The sequence below is a fragment of the Xenopus laevis genome, chromosome 7S, assembly GCF_017654675.1.
Source record: "Xenopus laevis strain J_2021 chromosome 7S, Xenopus_laevis_v10.1, whole genome shotgun sequence".
NCBI classification, from domain to species: domain Eukaryota; kingdom Metazoa; phylum Chordata; class Amphibia; order Anura; family Pipidae; genus Xenopus; species Xenopus laevis.
This window is the reverse complement of record NC_054384.1, coordinates 111,128,952-111,147,533: the sequence shown is the minus strand read 5'-3', so window position 1 is coordinate 111,147,533 and position 18,582 is coordinate 111,128,952.

The following is an 18,582-nucleotide window of genomic DNA, read 5'->3' as shown; positions in this document are numbered from 1 at the left end:
AATACCTAGTAAGCTTCAGACACCTAATCTCTTACATTTCTTGGCCTTTCAACTTTCCCCCATATACCATAGGGAGAGAAAACCTACCAAGTCCTTTCCATATTAGTTAAAGTTGACCAATCACAAGAGGAGTTTTCAAGCCATGTCAAACAAAGGCTGACAATACCATAGCGCTTTAAATAACCTCTGACTATTAGCAATTGCCCTCATACATGGAAAAATATAGGAAGAAGCAATAGGTAAAAAGAAACACTTCCATCACTAGCGCTATCACCCCATCACACTGCCATGTGTCAACCTATGCCCAACAATCATCAACCTTCCCATCTCTTACAGTACGTGGCCTTTCAACCTTCCCCCATAAACCATAAGGAGAGAAAACCTACCAAGTCCTCCATTTCCATATAAATCAGAGTTGACCTATAACAAGAGGAGTTTCCAAGCAAGCCATGTCAAACTAAGGCTATCAACAACATAGCCCTTTGCCTAGCATCTTTGACTATTAAAGCTCACCCACTTCCATCACTAGATCTCTGAGCCCAACAAATTGCTATATTTCAATCTATAGCCAACAAGCTTCAACTTGCCTAGCTCTTACAATACTTCCCTATGATTTATGTCCCCAAAAACCATAGGGAGAGAAAACCTACAAAGTACTCTTCATTTCCATATTAGTTAAAGTTAACCAATCACAAGAGGAGTTTCCAAGCCATGTTAAACAAAGTCTTTCAACAACATAGCCTAGCTTCTTTGACTATAAGAGATTGCCCACTTAGATGAAAAAGTATAGGAAGAACCAAACACTTCCATCACTAGAGCTATTGCCATGTGTCAATCTATACTAAGTAAGCTTCAACCTGCCCTTCTCTTACATTACTTGGCCTTTCAACTTCCCCCTATAAACAAAAGGGTGATAAAACCTATGAAGTCCTCTTCATGTCCATATTAGTCAAAGTTGACCAATACCAAGATGAGTTTCCAAGTCATGGCAAACAAAGGCTGTTAACAAAATAGCCCTTTGCATAGCCTCTTTGATTAAAAGATATTGCCCACTTACATGAAAAAGTATAGGAAGAAACAAACTCTTCCATCACTACAGATATCAGCCCATCACATTCAGATGTGTTAATCTATACCCAACCTTCCCATCTCTTACATTACTTGGCCTTTCAACTTTCCCCCAAATACCATAAAGAGAGAAAATAGTCCTCTTCATTTCCATATTAGTCATACTTGACCAATGACAAGAGGAGTTTCCAAGCCATGTCAAACAAAGGCTGTCAAAAACAGAGCCCTTTGCCTAGCTTCTTTGGCAATTAGAGATTGCCAACTTACATGAAAACGTATAGGAAGAACCAAACACTTCCATCACTACAGATATCAGCCCATCACATTGAAATGTGCAAATCTATACCCAGCAAGCTTCAACTTTCCAATCTCTTACATTACTTGGCCTTTCAACTTTCCCACAAAATCCACAGGGAGAGAAAACCTACCAAGTCCTCTTCGGTTTCATATTAGTCAAAGTTGAATAGCTGTTTGCCTAGCCTCTTTGACTAATAGAGATTGCCCACATACATGAAAAAGTTTAGGAAGAACCAAACACTTCCACCACTAGAGCTATCAGCCCATCACATGCCATGTGTCAAGCTATACGAAGCAAACTCAAACCTGCCCTTCTCTTACATTACTTTGCCTTTCAACTTTCCCCATAAACAATAGGGAGAGAAAACCTACCAAGTCCCCTTCAGAAGATCCCGCTATCACTTTACACCATCATTTGAAACCAATCTTTTATTATTTTAAACAAAACAAGAAAAGAACAAACTTTATTTTATGCCATTAAGTCGAATATAGTCCAGAACCAGATACCTCAGTTCTGACTCTGAGTTATTCTCACCGTTCACCGTACTATACAGCTGAATCCATTATTCTTCTGACCAACTGTCAACAAAACTTTTAATGTCATCGTCAGGTTTGTAGCTATATTGCCAATACAGGATCTCACCTCTCATTGTTCCTTTCTTTTTCTCCACTTGTTGGGCTGGGGGATCCATCTGCTGTGCTCGGGTCTCCTTTTGTGAACTCTAACCTTTAGCTTTCTTTTGCTTTCCAGCCTTAGACAAATCTTTCCTTTTTACGGACAACTCTTCAGGATCTTGGCTTATAACCTGCAAAGACATTGCCTCCAGAGAACTCACCTTTGGGTCTTCAGTGAGGACGTGTGACTGTGCAGCTTCCTTTTTCTTCCCTCTCTTTGGGCAAGAAGAGCTTTCAAAACAGAGATTGTACTTTTTAGGCTGTAAACAACTTTTCAAGTCATGACCAGCTTCCCCACAGTTCTGACATGTCAACAACGTAGCCCCTTGCCTAGCCTCTTTGACTATTCTTGACTTCTTCATTCTATTCCATCGCGGCTTCTTTAATCTTTTCCATTGCGGCTTATTCATTCTTTTCCATTGTGGCTCCTTCATTTTTTTTCCATCGCGGCTTTTCTGCTCTTTTCCGTTGAGGCTTTTCCGCTTTTTTCCATCACAGCTTCTTAGTTTTTTTCCACGGCAGCTTCTTCGCTCTTTTCTATCACGGCTTATTCATTCTTTTCCGTCCTTGCTTCTTCGTTCTTTTTCATTGTGGCTTATTAATTATTTTTTATCATAGCTTCTTCGTTCTTTTCCATCACTGCTTCTTTGATCTTTTCCATTTTGGCTTATTCATTCACTTCCGTCGTGGCTTCTTCATTTTTTTTTCACTCTTTTCAATTACGGCTTCTTCATTCTTGTCCATCGCGGCTTCTTCCCTCTTTTCCATCGGCTTCTGCGTTCTTCTCCATCATGGCTTTCCAACGTGGCTTCTTCATTCTTTTCCTTTGCGGCTTTTACTTTCTTTTCTGTCACAGCCTCTTTGCTCTTATCTTTCGCAGCTTTTTCGTTCTTTTCCATTGCAGCTTCTTCTGCAGTATGGCCAGGTCCCCCTGAGAACCAAAAATCACCGGAGCCAGTTGTTAATGTTCCCCCTTTACAGTTCCCATCAACCATTCATTCGGTTCCGACCCATTGCTACTACCAGGGAGTATTAAGTGGACCCTCACACATGTAAAAGTGCAATTGTTGGGTCTTGAAGGGGGTGGTACTTAGTTTAATAGTGGGTGGAGTAAAGTAATCATGGGCTGTGATCATGCGTCCAAGAGCCTTTTTTTGGGGTCCCTTTTTACTTGTTGGCAGTGCCCTCAGGGGTTCAGGTGACCAATGGGTTAATAATTGGTGGAAGAGATCCCTGTGATTCCTTATGGCAGTATTTCACTGACCCTGCTGTTGAGTGGGGGCCCAAACTAGGGCTAAACTCAGCTCTTCTGTGCACAATAGTGATGGGGGAATAGTGGAAGAAAGGCTGCCATGGTGAGAGTTACTTTTCAGCAGTTGTACAGCAGAAGATCCAGACACGTAGCGACAGATCAAATGAGGAATTCAGAGGCCCACAGGGAAATAACAGGGGTCAATGGCGGCACCGAAAGTCTCAGTAACAAACAGATTGACAAATACGTTTCCCTCTTATCTGCCTCTGTTTCCTCTCCCTTCTGTGCAACGTTCCCACTCCCGTTAATTGGATGGAGCTGCTTCTCACCCAGAGAGACGTATATCTGCCATTATCTCCTGTTATCCACTGCCGAGTGCCATCTCCATTCATTGTGACACTGGGGGTGATCCCAAAGGAACAGGCAGCATGTTCCACAGTATTCCGTCTCTTGCACCATTTCATCTGCAAAATTGATTTCTCTCAGTTTTTGTCTCCTTATTCATTAGTGAGACACAATCGCTACAGAGAAAAGCGACTGCCGCACAATTATATATAATGTACAATTATACAGGTATCACTAGTCACTGGGGAGTTCTGTGACCATATAAAGGCACAAGGCTGCAGGCTGAGTTATACAGGGAACTCTGAGTATCACTCATGTATTATAAGGGATAATATGCCCCCTACTGTAAATGATAAGGATATTAGAAGTCACTGAGGGGTTGTTCTGTGACCATATAAAGGCACAAGGCTGCAGGCTGAGTTATACAGGGAACTCTGAGTATCACTCATGTATTATAAGGGATAATGTACCCCTACTGTAAATGATAAGGATATTAGAAGTCACTGAGGGTTGTTCTGTGACCATATAAAGGCACAAGGCTGCAGGCTGAGTTATACAGGGAACTCTGAGTATCACTCATGTATTATAAGGGATAATGTACCCCCTACTGTAAATGATAAGGATATTAGAAGTCACTCAGGGGTTGTTCTGTGACCATATAAACGCACAAGGCTGCAGGCTGAGTTATACAGGGAACTCTGAGTATCACTCATGTATTATAAGGGATAATGTACCCCCTACTGTAAATGATAAGGATATTAGAAGTCACTGAGGGGTTGTTCTGTGACCATATAAAGGCACAAGGCTGCAGGCTGAGTTATACAGGGAACTCTGAGTATCACTCATGTATTATAAGGGATAATGTACCCCCTACTGTAAATGATAAGGATATTAGAAGTCACTGAGGGGTTGTTCTGTGACCATATAAAGGCACAAGGCTGCAGGCTGAGTTATACAGGGAACTCTGAGTATCACTCATGTATTATAAGGGATAATGTACCCCCTACTGTAAATGATAAGGATATTAGAAGTCACTGAGGGGTTGTTCTGTGACCATATAAAGACACAAGACTGCAGGCTGAGTTATACAGGGAACTCTGAGTATCACTCATGTATTATAAGGGATAATGTACCCCCTACTGTAAATGATAAGGATATTAGAAGTCACTGAGGGTTGTTCTGTGACCATATAAAGGCACAAGGCTACAGGCTGAGTTATACAGGGAACTCTGAGTATCACTCATGTATTATAAGGGATAATGTACCCCCTACTGTAAATGATAAGGATATTAGAAGTCACTGAGGGGTTGTTCTGTGACCATATAAAGGCACAAGGCTGCAGGCTGAGTTATACAGGGAACTCTGAGTATCACTCATGTATTATAAGGGATAATGTACCCCCTACTGTAAATGATAAGGATGTTATGCTCATCCCAATAAGCCTGTGCAGTGTTCCATTAAGGTGCATCATATCTCACACATTTGCCCTTTCAGTATTGTATGAAGGGATCACAGAGCAGACAGAATAAAAGCATAATTAAGAGCTAACGATTGCAGCAAATTACTTTCTTTCAGTATTTTGGACACCAAGGGACGACCCATCACCTAATGAACCAGTTAAAGCTGAAAGCCAATAATTTCAAGGAATTAGTGGCCAAACATCAAGATAAAGGCTCATAAACGACTCATCCCATAATCACTTCACATTTGACATGGAGGGAAGAGCTTGTGCGAAGTTGCTTCTTCTTTCTGCTCCTTTTCATGTTGAGATAAGTCGGTCCCCCTGCATCTGATCCAATGACAAACATCAGGGACTTGGAGAGGAATTTCTTTCTACTCTGGGGGATGAGATTGGGATTCACAGAGGAGGCCTCTGTCTCTCGCTTGGCTTCAGTGGGATTTTCTTATAAGAGATTTGGCAGGGCCTCCATCAGTGCTGCTGGGGCAAGACATATTTGCTGGGCCCTGTTTGATATGAGCTTACAATCTAATGCTAGTGTCACAAGTAGCCAATTCTCGGCATTTGGATATATCCAAACCTGAGTGTTTCTGCCCCAAAATCCACTCTCTGTGCCTGCACCGAGGCCAACGCTATAGGCAAGGAAGAAAACACAACACAAATTACTTGTAGCCATATTTTGGTTTCCACACAAACCTAACAAGAGCTTTTCTATAAATAAATAAAGTAGTAAGTGTTGCACAAGTTTAGCATTGTCATTTTATTAGTGACACAAACTCATTGTTTGACAGGACAACACTTGGTCTTTTCTACTTTCTTATCACAATTACTGGCCAGTGGTTTGTACAATGTTATAAATACCAATATTTAATGCATTTAATACATTTACCAGACTTTACACACTTTTTTCTGGTCCCCTGAAAAATGTAAAATTGGGGTTCTACTGTACATAAAGCAGAGTAACAGCAGCAGCAAGAGGTTGTGCACAATACAATATCTGTAGCATAGAATCTATGTTTATACAGTGTGTTTCAGTCTACGGGAAATTGTTCCCAAAGTGGCAGAAGGGTAACAAGATAAGAGTCAACCAAAAATACAACGAGGGGGATACAGGACAGGAGAGGGGTGTGAGGTACAATAATATATATTATAATATTATAGATATTTCTATCTATATAAATATATAGAGGCAGAGGGTTATTAGAGACCGAGAGGTGAGTGTGGGGGTAACTCAACAGAATGAGAAGGAAAAGGGTAAAAGAGGAATCGGTTATTGAAATAATTAAATTCTACATTGGGAAAAGATGGAGACAGAGGATCAAGATGGAAACAGTAGGGTGAGATGGAGACAGTAGGACAAGATGGAGACAGTAACAAGATGGAGACAGTGGGACAAGATGGAGACAGTAGGAAAAGATGGAGACAGTAGGGCAAGATGAAGACAGAGGATCAAGATGGAAACAGTAGGATGAGCTGGAAACAGTTGGATGAGATGGAAACAGTAGGACAAGATGGAGACAGTAGGACAAGATGAAGACAGTGGGACAAGATAGAGACAGTAGGACAAGATGAAGACAGTGGGACAAGATGGAGACAGTGGGACAAGATGGAGACAGTAGGACAAGATGGAGAAAGTGGGACAAGATGGAAACAACAGGACAAGATGGAGACAGTAGGACAAGATGAAGACAGTAGGACAAGATGGAGACAGTGGGACAAGATTGAAACAACAGGACAAGATGGAGACAGTAGGACAAGATGGAGACAGTAGGACAAGATGAAGACAGTGGGACAAGATAGAGACAGTAGGACAAGATGAAGACAGTGGGACAAGATGGAGACAGTGGGACAAGATGGAGACAGTAGGACAAGATGGAGAAAGTGGGACAAGATGGAAACAACAGGACAAGATGGAGACAGTAGGACAAGATGAAGACAGTAGGACAAGATGGAGACAGTGGGACAAGATTGAAACAACAGGACAAGATGGAGACAGTAGGACAAGATGGAGACAGTAGGACAAGATGAAGACAGTGGGACAAGATGGAGACAGTAACAAGATGGAGACAGTGGGACAAGATGGAGACAGAGGATCAAGATGGGAACAGTAGGGTGAGCTGGAAACAGTAGGACAAGATGGAGACAGTGGGACAAGATGGAGACAGTGGGAAAAGATGAAGACAGTGGGACAAGATAGAGACAGTAGGACAAGATGAAGACATTGGGACAAGTTGGAGACAGTAGGGCAAGATGGAGACAGAGGATCAAGATGGAAAAAGTAGGGTGAGATGGAAACAGTAGGGTGAGATGGAAACAGTAGGGTGAGAGGGAGACAGTAGGGTGAGAGGGAGACAGTAGGACAAGCTGGAGACAGTAGGACAAGATGGAGACAGTGGGACAAGATGGAGACAGTAGGGCAAGATGGAGACAGTACGGCAAGACAGAGTCAATGGGGCAAGATGGTGAAAGCAGAACTAAATGGTGACAGTAGAATAATATAATAAAGGATAACAGTAATAGGGCAAATATGTTTTAAGTATACTGTATATAGAGGGCAACAATAAGACAGAAGGGTGTTAGTACTTTTTCCTCTAACTTTAGCCTTTGGGGGTTGGCAGGAGTTGTAGGTTAAAAGCAGCTAGAGGTCTATATGTTCTATAAGTTATAACTTACATGGTTCCCAACCTTTTTTACCTGTGAGCCACATTCAAATGTAAAAAGAGTTGGGGAGCAACACAAACATGAAAAAGTCCCATGCGGTGCCAAACAAGGGCTGTGATTGGCTATTTGGTAGCCCCTATATGAACTGGCAGCCTACAAGAGGCTCTACTTGGAACTATACTTACTTTTTATGCCATTAAAACTTGCTTCCAAGCCTTGAATTTTAAAAATAAGCCCTTGCTTTGAGGCCACTGGGAGCAACATCCAAGGGGTTGGGGAGCAACATGTTACTCACGAGCTACTGGTTGGGGATCACTGCCTTATATGATTAATAATGTGGCCCCACTAGAACTGTTTTGGACTCCTACAGGAACTTTGTACTTATGTAGCCAGGAATGTGCTGACAAGCAGGACAGTAGAGGAATCATTAAGTATCACATAAAATCTTCTTTATCTAAAATGCTTTCTCACTATAAAAACAGGGGTCGTTACAGCTCTGTCCCTCCAACTCAGCCAGCCAATGAATTCCCTTTCCTTTACGATTTGATACAGTTACAGTAAAAAGGAATATACCTTAGTTGTTCTCCTGGGGCTATTAACAAGGGATAATTTATCCTGGAAATTTGTTATGTTAGAATTACCAATTAGATGTAATTATAATTTACTGCAGCTCGAGCGGCTCTGCAGCCGAAGATTTGGGATCCTATTAAAATCAAATTAACATACATTAGAATAGCCAGGCTTGTGCGGCAGATCAGAGGGGTGCAGTGCCCACGTGTAGGGGAAAGGGGGGGAGGGGAGGTTGTGACCCCGGGAACGAGCAGAAGTAGCTCAGGATCTGACCAGTGTTGCTCATTAGGAAAAAAGTTAAAACCTATAAAATGCATTAATTTGTTTGTAGCCTCGGGGCCCCGTGATGTGTAATGTGGTAGAGCTGCTCCCCGGCTCTGTGACCCCACGGACATTTGGATTGAAACAAAAGCCCCTCATTGGCTGGAGAGCGACAAAGACAAACAACAGAGAAAGCAGAGGCTCCGGTTTTTTCGATTTTTCAGTTCTTATGTACAAAGAGCCCGGGCCCCATCCTGTTCTTAATTAGGCATTTCAATTTGTGTCTATTTCCAGCGTCGTTGTGCCCCCGACCAATGAGAGCCGTGAGCCATTTATCGTTACCTAGTGACCCAGAATAAACATATAAATCCACCAAGTCAAGAAACCCTTCTCTTCTTGCTGGTTAGTTGAACTATATGTTAGTCATTACTTTCAGGCCCCAAAGCCCTGGCTGGAAGAATAATCCCTATTTATTGGTTGGTATGAGCATGGTTTGGGGATGTACGCCATGACAGCAAAATACAATGATGCCATTGGACAACAGCTCCAATCATTTACAACATCAATGCCCATACAAAAAAGACTGGAGAGAATGGGGCCCAGTGGGAGACATGAATATGGCTTGTTATGCTGGGTGCCGGTGGGATGGTATGTAGATCATCTCAGGATGGAGGACTTCCAGTTGGGTATCTCTAACCTGAATATTATCAACAGTAGGAACAAACCTCAACTCAACTCAAGGGCAACCACCATGTAGTGGATTTTTATGGGGGAAAAATAAATTAGCCTGTTATAGAGCAGTAGAAGGTCTAGGTTACGTTGAGTTGCTCTAAACCAGAGTGCGCGGCTGATCTCCTTGGGGGGATTGAGGCTGGATGAAGGGACTCGGAGGTCCTAGGATATGTTGAGTTGCTCTAAACCAGAGGTTTTCTTACTGTGGGGCTGGTCCCCTAAGCGGGATGCTGGATGAAAGAGCTAAACCTTAAGTAGTCCCTGTAATGAGGGTTGACAACAGGGAGAAGAATGAATATGGCAGGTATGCTGGGTGCCGGTGGGATGGTCTGTAGATCATCATAGGATGGAGAACTTCCAGTTGGGTATCTCTAACCTGAATATTATCAATATCAGTTAACGGAAGCTAAAATATTTAATTCGCAACAGGGTTGTTGTATTTCTGTCCTCTTTGTAGTGGAGGAGATAAACAAAAAGACAAGAGGCATCAAAAATCCATTTCAGTAGAGACTTCCCTACTCCTCTCACCCCTCTAGAACCTTCTAGCAGCCTTTAGTTGTCTCAACTTATTCTCTTCATTGAACAGATGGGGCTTGTTCTTCTTGCATGTTGGTTGAGCAGTTATTCTGTGCTGACAGATACATTAGTATTTGCTATATTCTTTCAGGCATGTGTATAATATGGGAAGCCAGGTATTGATCACGCCGTATAGATCTTGGCACGGCTTACTAAGCAGCATCGCTCAATATGACATTAAACTTCCATTCTTATATGGATCAACATGAGAGGAGAGAGCACATGAAAGGAGTCAATTCCCATGAGCCAAAGTCAGGCTTGCACAAATAAGAAATAAAAGTAGGGTGGGGGGTAGTTATTTAATTAGCAAATTTAATTGCCAGGCGCGAATTCCCGGCGATTAGCCGCTGGCTAATAAATTCACAAAACTGGTGCGAAAATTCGCTGGCGAAAATACGTCTGCATCAAAATAAATTGACGCCTGCGTCTGTTTTTTGGACGCCGGTGCATTTTCGTCGTTTAGCAAATTACAAGCGAAAACGCCGCAAATTCGCCCATCACTAGTGGGGGGTAAGTACATAATGGGGGGTGTCAGGATGGATTTTCATTGAACGATTGATGCATGCAAAGCAAAGGATGAATATACATCACAAGATAATCTCCATTTTGAGGGACAAATCTATTTTGTCTTGTCCTACTGTCTCCATATTGTCCTACTTTCTCTGTTTTGTCTGACTGCCTCCACCTACTGTCTATATCAAGCCCTACTGTCTCCATTTTGCTCTTCAATCTCTTGTTTTTTGACCTACTGTCTCCTACTGTCTCCATCTTGTCCCACTGTCTCCATTTTGCATTACTGTCTCAATCTTGTCCTACTTTCTCAGTTTTTCCATCGTACTGTCTCTAACATGCCCTACTGTCTCCACCTTGTCCAACTGTCTCCATCTTCCCCTGCTGTCTCTATCTTGCCCTACTGTCTCCATCTTCCCTTACTGTCTCCATATTGCCCTACTGTCTCCATCTTGCTCCACCGTCTCCATCTTGCCCTAATTTCTCTGTCTCTCAATCCCACTGTCTCTAACATGCCCTACTGACTCCATCTTGCCCTCATGTCTTCATTTTGTCCTACTTTATCTATTTGGTCCGACTGCCTCCTTTTGTTCTACTGTCTCCATTTTGCTCTTCAGTCTCTTGTTTTTTGCTCTACTGTCTCCACCTTGTCATATAAACACTATTTTGTGCATACTGTCCCCAGTTTGTAGATATGTTGGGTGCCGGCGGGATGGTTACTGTCTTGATCTTGCATGTCACCCTACAACTGGTATTGCTCCCCGATATTCTATCATCATAGTTTGGGGCCCAGAGCAGACACCCCTTTTTTGCACCTAATAAAGAGAGCTCTGAACTGCAGTAGAGGCCGCAGCATTGCCTCGGGTTATTCCCTCATATATTTAATGATGTAGCTAATACTTCCATTTAGCGGGCTGTGTAATTGAGTCCCTTGCTTCTTGCTTGTAATTCTGCCATAATAGTATCCATTTATAAATTAAGGGGAATAAAAAATATCAATATTTGCATGTGAAGTATCCCTCTTCATTATGATTCCGATCCATTAACCCTTTCCGTCATGGAACCCCTGGTACAAACCTTCCCTTAATTGCACACCCTGTAACACGAATAAAGACTGCGGTTTCGCAAAGGGAGCGATAAAGTGCTTACGCTAAACATCATTTGCCATGGAAATGCCAACCACTCATGAGGCGGACAGATTATTGAAGCTCTGGAATTTTATTGAATGGAATGTAAAGGGAAAGATCAATTTGGCTTCAACCATCGCAATTAGTGTCTGCGCCACGAAAATGTCGGCCCCTTTCGCTCTGTGCAATGATTTCTTTCTCTGCCGCTTGCTCTTTCCACTTATCCTTTACTGTGTCTGTTAATAAAAGTCTTATTGTTTCTGTACAGGGCTAATAAGCTCCAGACAATGGCCACCACGAATGCGGATTTGTACTATATCTATTCCTGCCGATTCTTTGCCGCTGAGATATGTATCAAAGACTTTCTATCCTAATCAGCCCTGAATTAAAGCTGTTTCATTGTAGCACAAGGCATTACAGGCGCCGTCACTTAACGATCACAATCACAGTGAGAATCCGAGAGCGACGCACAAAACAAGGCCAAGTAACACCGGGAAGCTGCTTATTCCACCAAAGCCTCTGCGGACTCTTTCAGTCAGTTTGATGCATTCCTAAAGTTTATATAAAGGAACATGTTTCTAAATAACTTCCTACTCGCAGAAATATCCGAAATCTGCCGACGCACCGACAAAAGACGTCCATCTGTCCGACCCTCCCCATAGAGTGACTGCTGGGTGGCACCAAGTTACATGTAGGTCACCTCAAAACTGCAAATTTAGCTCAAGAGCCCCGTTAGGCCAGGTTCTGTTAGCTCATATCAAGGTTACAGATATATAGAAACATTGGGGTGTCACCCTGCTATAGTTCCAGGGGTACCCAGGGTACAAATAAGCACTCACCCCAAATCTCCCCCTAACTGACCTTCAGACTGGGCCCCCTTAGCTCATAACAAGGTTACAGATATATAGAAACATGGGGTGTCACCCTGTTATAGTTCCAGGGGTACCCAGGGTACAAATAATCACTCACCCCAAATCTCCCCCTAACTGACCTTCAGACTGGGCCCCCTTAGCTCATAACAAGGTTACAGATATATAGAAACATTGGGGTGTCACCCTGCTATAGTTCCAGGGTACCCAGGGTACAAATAAGCACTCACCCCAAATCTCCCCCTAACTGACCTTCAGACTGGGCCCCCTTAGCTCATAACAAGGTTACAGATATATAGAAACATTGGGGTGTCACCCTGCTATAGTTCCAGGGGTACCCAGGGTAAAAATAAACACTCACCCCAAATCTCCCCCTAACTGACCTTCAGACTGGGCCCCCTTAGCTCATAACAAGGTTACAGATATATAGAAACATTGGGGTAACAGTCACCCCAGCAAGGTTACAGAAACCAGAAACTATAAATATGGCTCTTAAAGGTACCAAGAGCAACTCGATAATCTGAGGGGTGCTGTAACACTACAACTCTAAATTTTTAAACAGCTAAATTTGCATACAAGGTCCTTCTCCAGTCCTGCGCTTCCAAATAGCTGTTTCATTATCTCTTGAGAAAGTCACTCCCGTGATGAGACGACTATTGGGGAGTCCAGCACAGGAATGGAGAAGGGCCCATATATACAGACACAGTTTTGTTGTAAAACTGGAAATGTTATTCAACTTGAGTCACCTCATTGGTGCCGCACCCCTGTAGATAGAGAAGAAAAGGGGAGATGAAGGAGCATTACTTACCCACCAAACTGATCTTATCAATTCAAATAATAAACTCCCCGATGCACTCCTAATATTTTTGGTCGGCCCAGTCTTTCATTTCTTAAATTCAATTGTTTTCCAACTCCAGCTGCAGTAACGACGTTATATAGAAACCCATAAATCTCATAGAATTACAGAACTGCTTGGCTGTTGTGTCCAGTGTGTCTGTAACCATTGAATAAACATTGTATTGATTCTTCCCAAAATAACTAACAAAAATATTATTTCTCGATCCCTGATATCAGCTGATTCCTTGTTATAAAGTGGTGCATCAGTTTCTTTAGATGTGACAGTTTTAGACAAGTTCTAGGGTTACAGTCTGCTCTCTCTCATTTCCCTACAGAAATAGGGATTGGTAACACTAGATAGGTACCTAATATATAGAGACAAGAGGAAAGTGTTGGAAGGGTTACTGTCTGCTCTCTCTCATTTCCCTACAGAAATAGGGATTGGTAACACTAGATAGGTACCTAATATATAGAGACAAGAGGAAAGTGTTGGAAGGGTTACTGTCTGCTCTCTCTGTCATTTCCCTACAGAAATAGGGATTGGTAACACTAGATAGGTACCTAATATATAGAGACAAGAGGAAAGTGTTGGAAGGGTTACTGTCTGCTCTCTCTCATTTCCCTACAGAAATAGGGATTGGTAACACTAGATAGGTACCTAATATATAGAGACAAGAGGAAAGTGTTGGAAGGGTTACTGTCTGCTCTCTCTCATTTCCCTACAGAAATAGGGATTGGTAACACTAGATAGGTACCTAATATATAGAGACAAGAGGAAAGTGTTGGAAGGGTTACTGTCTGCTCTCTCTCATTTCCCTACAGAAATAGGGATTGGTAACACTAGATAGGTACCTAATATATAGAGACAAGAGGAAAGTGTTGGAAGGGTTACTGTCTGCTCTCTCTCATTTCCCTACAGAAATAGGGATTGGTAACACTAGATAGGTACCTAATATATAGAGACAAGAGGAAAGTGTTGGAAGGGTTACTGTCTGCTCTCTCTTATTTCCCAGTAGTAATTGGATGATTGGACAAAGCACCCCCATTGGTCAAGCTGTGGGTATGGTTTGGCAGCCTCAGTTCTGGTCTCAAGCAGCTCCACTATGATGAATTCTTTAGTGTTTATTGTGATTTGTATAATAAATGGAGTGATTTTGTGAATATTATGAGCACTAGAAGAAGCCGATTGGCCGGCAGATGTTTGCCTGTGATTGGGCAGGCGTCTCACCCGCGGCGACTAATCTGTTCCTGCCGTGCGGAGCCTTTGTTGGGTCTGTTTCATGATAAGTTGCAGGAGTCGGACTCTGCTCTGTCTCTATATTATCTCATCCCTTTTATGAACTATGAGAGGCCCCAGCAACAAAGGCGCAGATTATAAAAAGCGCAGCACGAGCGATTTTCTCCGGATTCACCGACTCACCAGGACAGACCGGAGTCTCATTTCCCCTTTATTATTCTTCCTTCTCTTTGAGTTTTCTGAAAAGCCATTTTTCCGCAGAGCATCTTTTAAGTGGGAAAGATAAAAACTCATGTGAAGCCAAAGTGAATTATAATCTCACATTCGCTCCGTGCGTCAGGTTTGAGGGGGTCGAACACTTTTTTAAGAGATAAAATTAACCCTTTTTTTTTTTTTATTTTTTTTTTTATTTTTTTTTTTTACTTTGATGGTTATTAATCATCCTGCTCATCTCTTTCTGTTATTACAGTCATTATCAATTGTGCATTAATTAGACTAAAGGGGAACATCACCTGAAATGTGCTTAATGATAGGAAAATATAATTCCAAGCAGCTCCCCAATATCCATTCATTTCTCTTCTCTGCACTGCTGCCTCTGACTCCTGATACAACTTCCCAATATCCATTCATTCCTCATTCTCACTGGGTTTATAGTTCTGTGTAACTGTCATTGTGTCTGTCCCTTTCTCTGCACTGCTGCTTCTGACTCCTGATACAACTTCCCAATATCCATTCATTCCTCATTCTCACTGGGTTTATAGTTCTGTGTAACTGTCATTGTGTCTGTCCCTTTCTCTGCACTGCTGCTTCTGACTCCTGATACAACTTCCCAATATCCATTCATTCCTCATTCTCACTGGGTTTATAGTTCTGTGTAACTGTCATTGTGTCTGTCCCTTTCTCTTCTCTGCACTGCTGCTTCTGACTCCTGATACAACTTCCCAATATCCATTCATTCCTCATTCTCACTGGGTTTATAGTTCTGTGTAACTGTCATTGTGTCTGTCCCTTTCTCTGCACTGCTGCTTCTGACTCCTGATACAACTTCCCAATATCCATTCATTCCTCATTCTCACTGGGTTTATAGTTCTGTGTAACTGTCATTGTGTCTGTCCCTTTCTCTGCACTGCTGCTTCTGACTCCTGATACAACTTCCCAATATCCATTCATTCCTCATTCTCACTGGGTTTATAGTTCTGTGTAACTGTCATTGTGTCTGTCCCTTTCTCTGCACTGCTGCTTCTGACTCCTGATACAACTTCCCAATATCCATTCATTCCTCATTCTCACTGGGTTTATAGTTCTGTGTAACTGTCATTGTGTCTGTCCCTTTCTCTTCTCTGCACTGCTGCCTCTGACTCCTGATACAACTTCCCAATATCCATTCATTCCTCATTCTCACTGGGTTTATAGTTCTGTGTAACTGTCATTGTGTCTGTCCCTTTCTCTTCTCTGCACTGCTGCTTCTGACTCCTGATACAACTTCCCAATATCCATTCATTCCTCATTCTCACTGGGTTTATAGTTCTGTGTAACTGTCATTGTGTCTGTCCCTTTCTCTTCTCTGCACTGCTGCTTCTGACTCCTGATACAACTTCCCAATATCCATTCATTCCTCATTCTCACTGGGTTTATAGTTCTGTGTAACTGTCATTGTGTCTGTCCCTTTCTCTTCTCTGCACTGCTGCTTCTGACTCCTGATACAACTTCCCAATATCCATTCATTCCTCATTCTCACTGGGTTTATAGTTCTGTGTAACTGTCATTGTGTCTGTCCCTTTCTCTTCTCTGCACTGCTGCCTCTGACTCCTGATACAACTTCCCAATATCCATTCATTCCTCATTCTCACTGGGTTTATAGTTCTGTGTAACTGTCATTGTGTCTGTCCCTTTCTCTTCTCTGCACTGCTGCTTCTGACTCCTGATACAACTTCCCAATATCCATTCATTCCTCATTCTCACTGGGTTTATAGTTCTGTGTAACTGTCATTGTGTCTGTCCCTTTCTCTTCTCTGCACTGCTGCTTCTGACTCCTGATACAACTTCCCAATATCCATTCATTCCTCATTCTCACTGGGTTTATAGTTCTGTGTAACTGTCATTGTGTCTGTCCCTTTCTCTGCACTGCTGCCTCTGACTCCTGATACAACTTCCCAATATCCATTCATTCCTCATTCTCACTGGGTTTATAGTTCTGTGTAAAGGCAGTTACTGTTGAAAATAGTGTCTGGCTGTTTTTACTTTCTGCACAGCTGGTTCTGACTAGAGAAACCATGTAGCTGAAGGGGTATTGGCACCTGATCTTTTTCATGATGAGAAATGAATATAGAAGCAATGTGATACAGTTCTGTTGCTAGGCTCTAGTTGCTAGGTTGATAAACTGGGGGGGCTTAACCCAAGCCCTAAAGCAGGGGATGGGGAGGGCCCAGACTGTTTGCAGATGGTGAACCATCTCCTCCTTATGTGTAAACCTGAGACAGAAATTACTTAAAAGGTGCTAATTACTCAGAGCTTATTATCAGAATCTGGGGGGTGTTCATGGGGTGACATTTGGAGTCAGCCTTTGTCTATAATAACCAGACACCAATACTTGGGTGAGTATTTATGAAATAGTGCTAAATTGAGTGCTAGACTGGCTGCTGACAGTGCTAAATGCAGATTGAGAACTTCAAGGACTAAAGGCACAAGACAAGCAGAGAGGTTCAAGTGATTAATGATATTTCAGGCCCTTTCACTGAGGGCCAATTCACTCATTATGTGCAGATTTTCTACAGGTGAGCTGATCCTTTTATAATTCAGGAAAATTAGGACCCCTTTAGGCCATCAAGATCCCACTAAGAATGACTGGAGAGGTTAGGAAAGACTCGGGGAGCACCAGAATCCCTTTCTTGGGGGGCACAGAGATGCCACATTAAATATCCCCCATCCATTCTCTGCCTTTGTGCTCCAGGCATCATCTGAACGTGATTAAACAACCATTATGCCCACTCACTAAGAAAATTGAGATTTACAGACTTCCGACTCTCCATTTAAATGCAAATGAAACGTTTTAGCCTGGAACCATGGAAAGAAAGAGGATTAAAGACACAGGAGGGCTGTAAAGGTCCTTGGACCACCGGTGCAGTGATGCCACCAGACTGTCACATCATCTTCTAATGTGGAAATAGCTCTGCGCACATTAATGCCCAATGGAGAGCGGCACTACCAGGAGCCAAGTGAGGACAGTCCTCGGGCAGCTCCTTCTGGACACATTGAAGAGATGGAATCTGAAGGGCAGATACAGAGCCAAAAATGTAACCAATTACTTACACCCCCCCCCCCACACACACACACTGGTACCGAAAGAGAGACTTCTGTAGAGGCTAAAAAAGAGTTTAACTTTGCCTTTGTGGCAAAGTAGAGACAGAAAGATCAGAGGTGGAGGGAGACCAGCTGCTGTTGTCCTACTGGCAGAGACCAGGGGAGAGACCAGGGGGTACAAATATCTTCAGAGGGCTCAAGAAGACAGGAGAACCCAGAAGGAGCCCTGCTCCAAAACACACATATGACCAATGCCGTTGTTGACAGTAGCAGCACCATGAAGCCTCCTGTGATCTCCAGTGAGACAACCAGTGAAAGAAGAGTAATTCATCATAGGGACAACATAGAGGAAAATACCACTGCATGAGGATCCTAGGGGAAGGAATATTTTAGTGCGGCAAAGACAGTCCGTTGCTAAATGTGCCTGGTTTTAATTCTGGATTGAATTATAAAAGAATAAAGTCACACTTAAGTTGTTGTTGAAGTGCAACCCTCAAATCACCCCACCTTACCAAACAGCCTTCAGTTGTCAGTGAGTGCTTAGAGTTGAATTTCAGCAACTGCTGATGGTAGAGTAACACTGACACAAAGTGCAATCTTACCCTGCTGTCACAAACTCTGCAGCCTCCATACTCTTCTACCTTTGCTATCTTGTTCAGTCATCTCAATCTTGTTCTATTATCTCAATCTAGTCCTACTGTCTCCATCGTGCCCTACTGTCTCCATCGTGCCCTACATTCTTCATCTTGTCATACTGGGTTCATCTTGCAATACCGTCTTCACCTTGCCCCACAGTGTTCATCCTG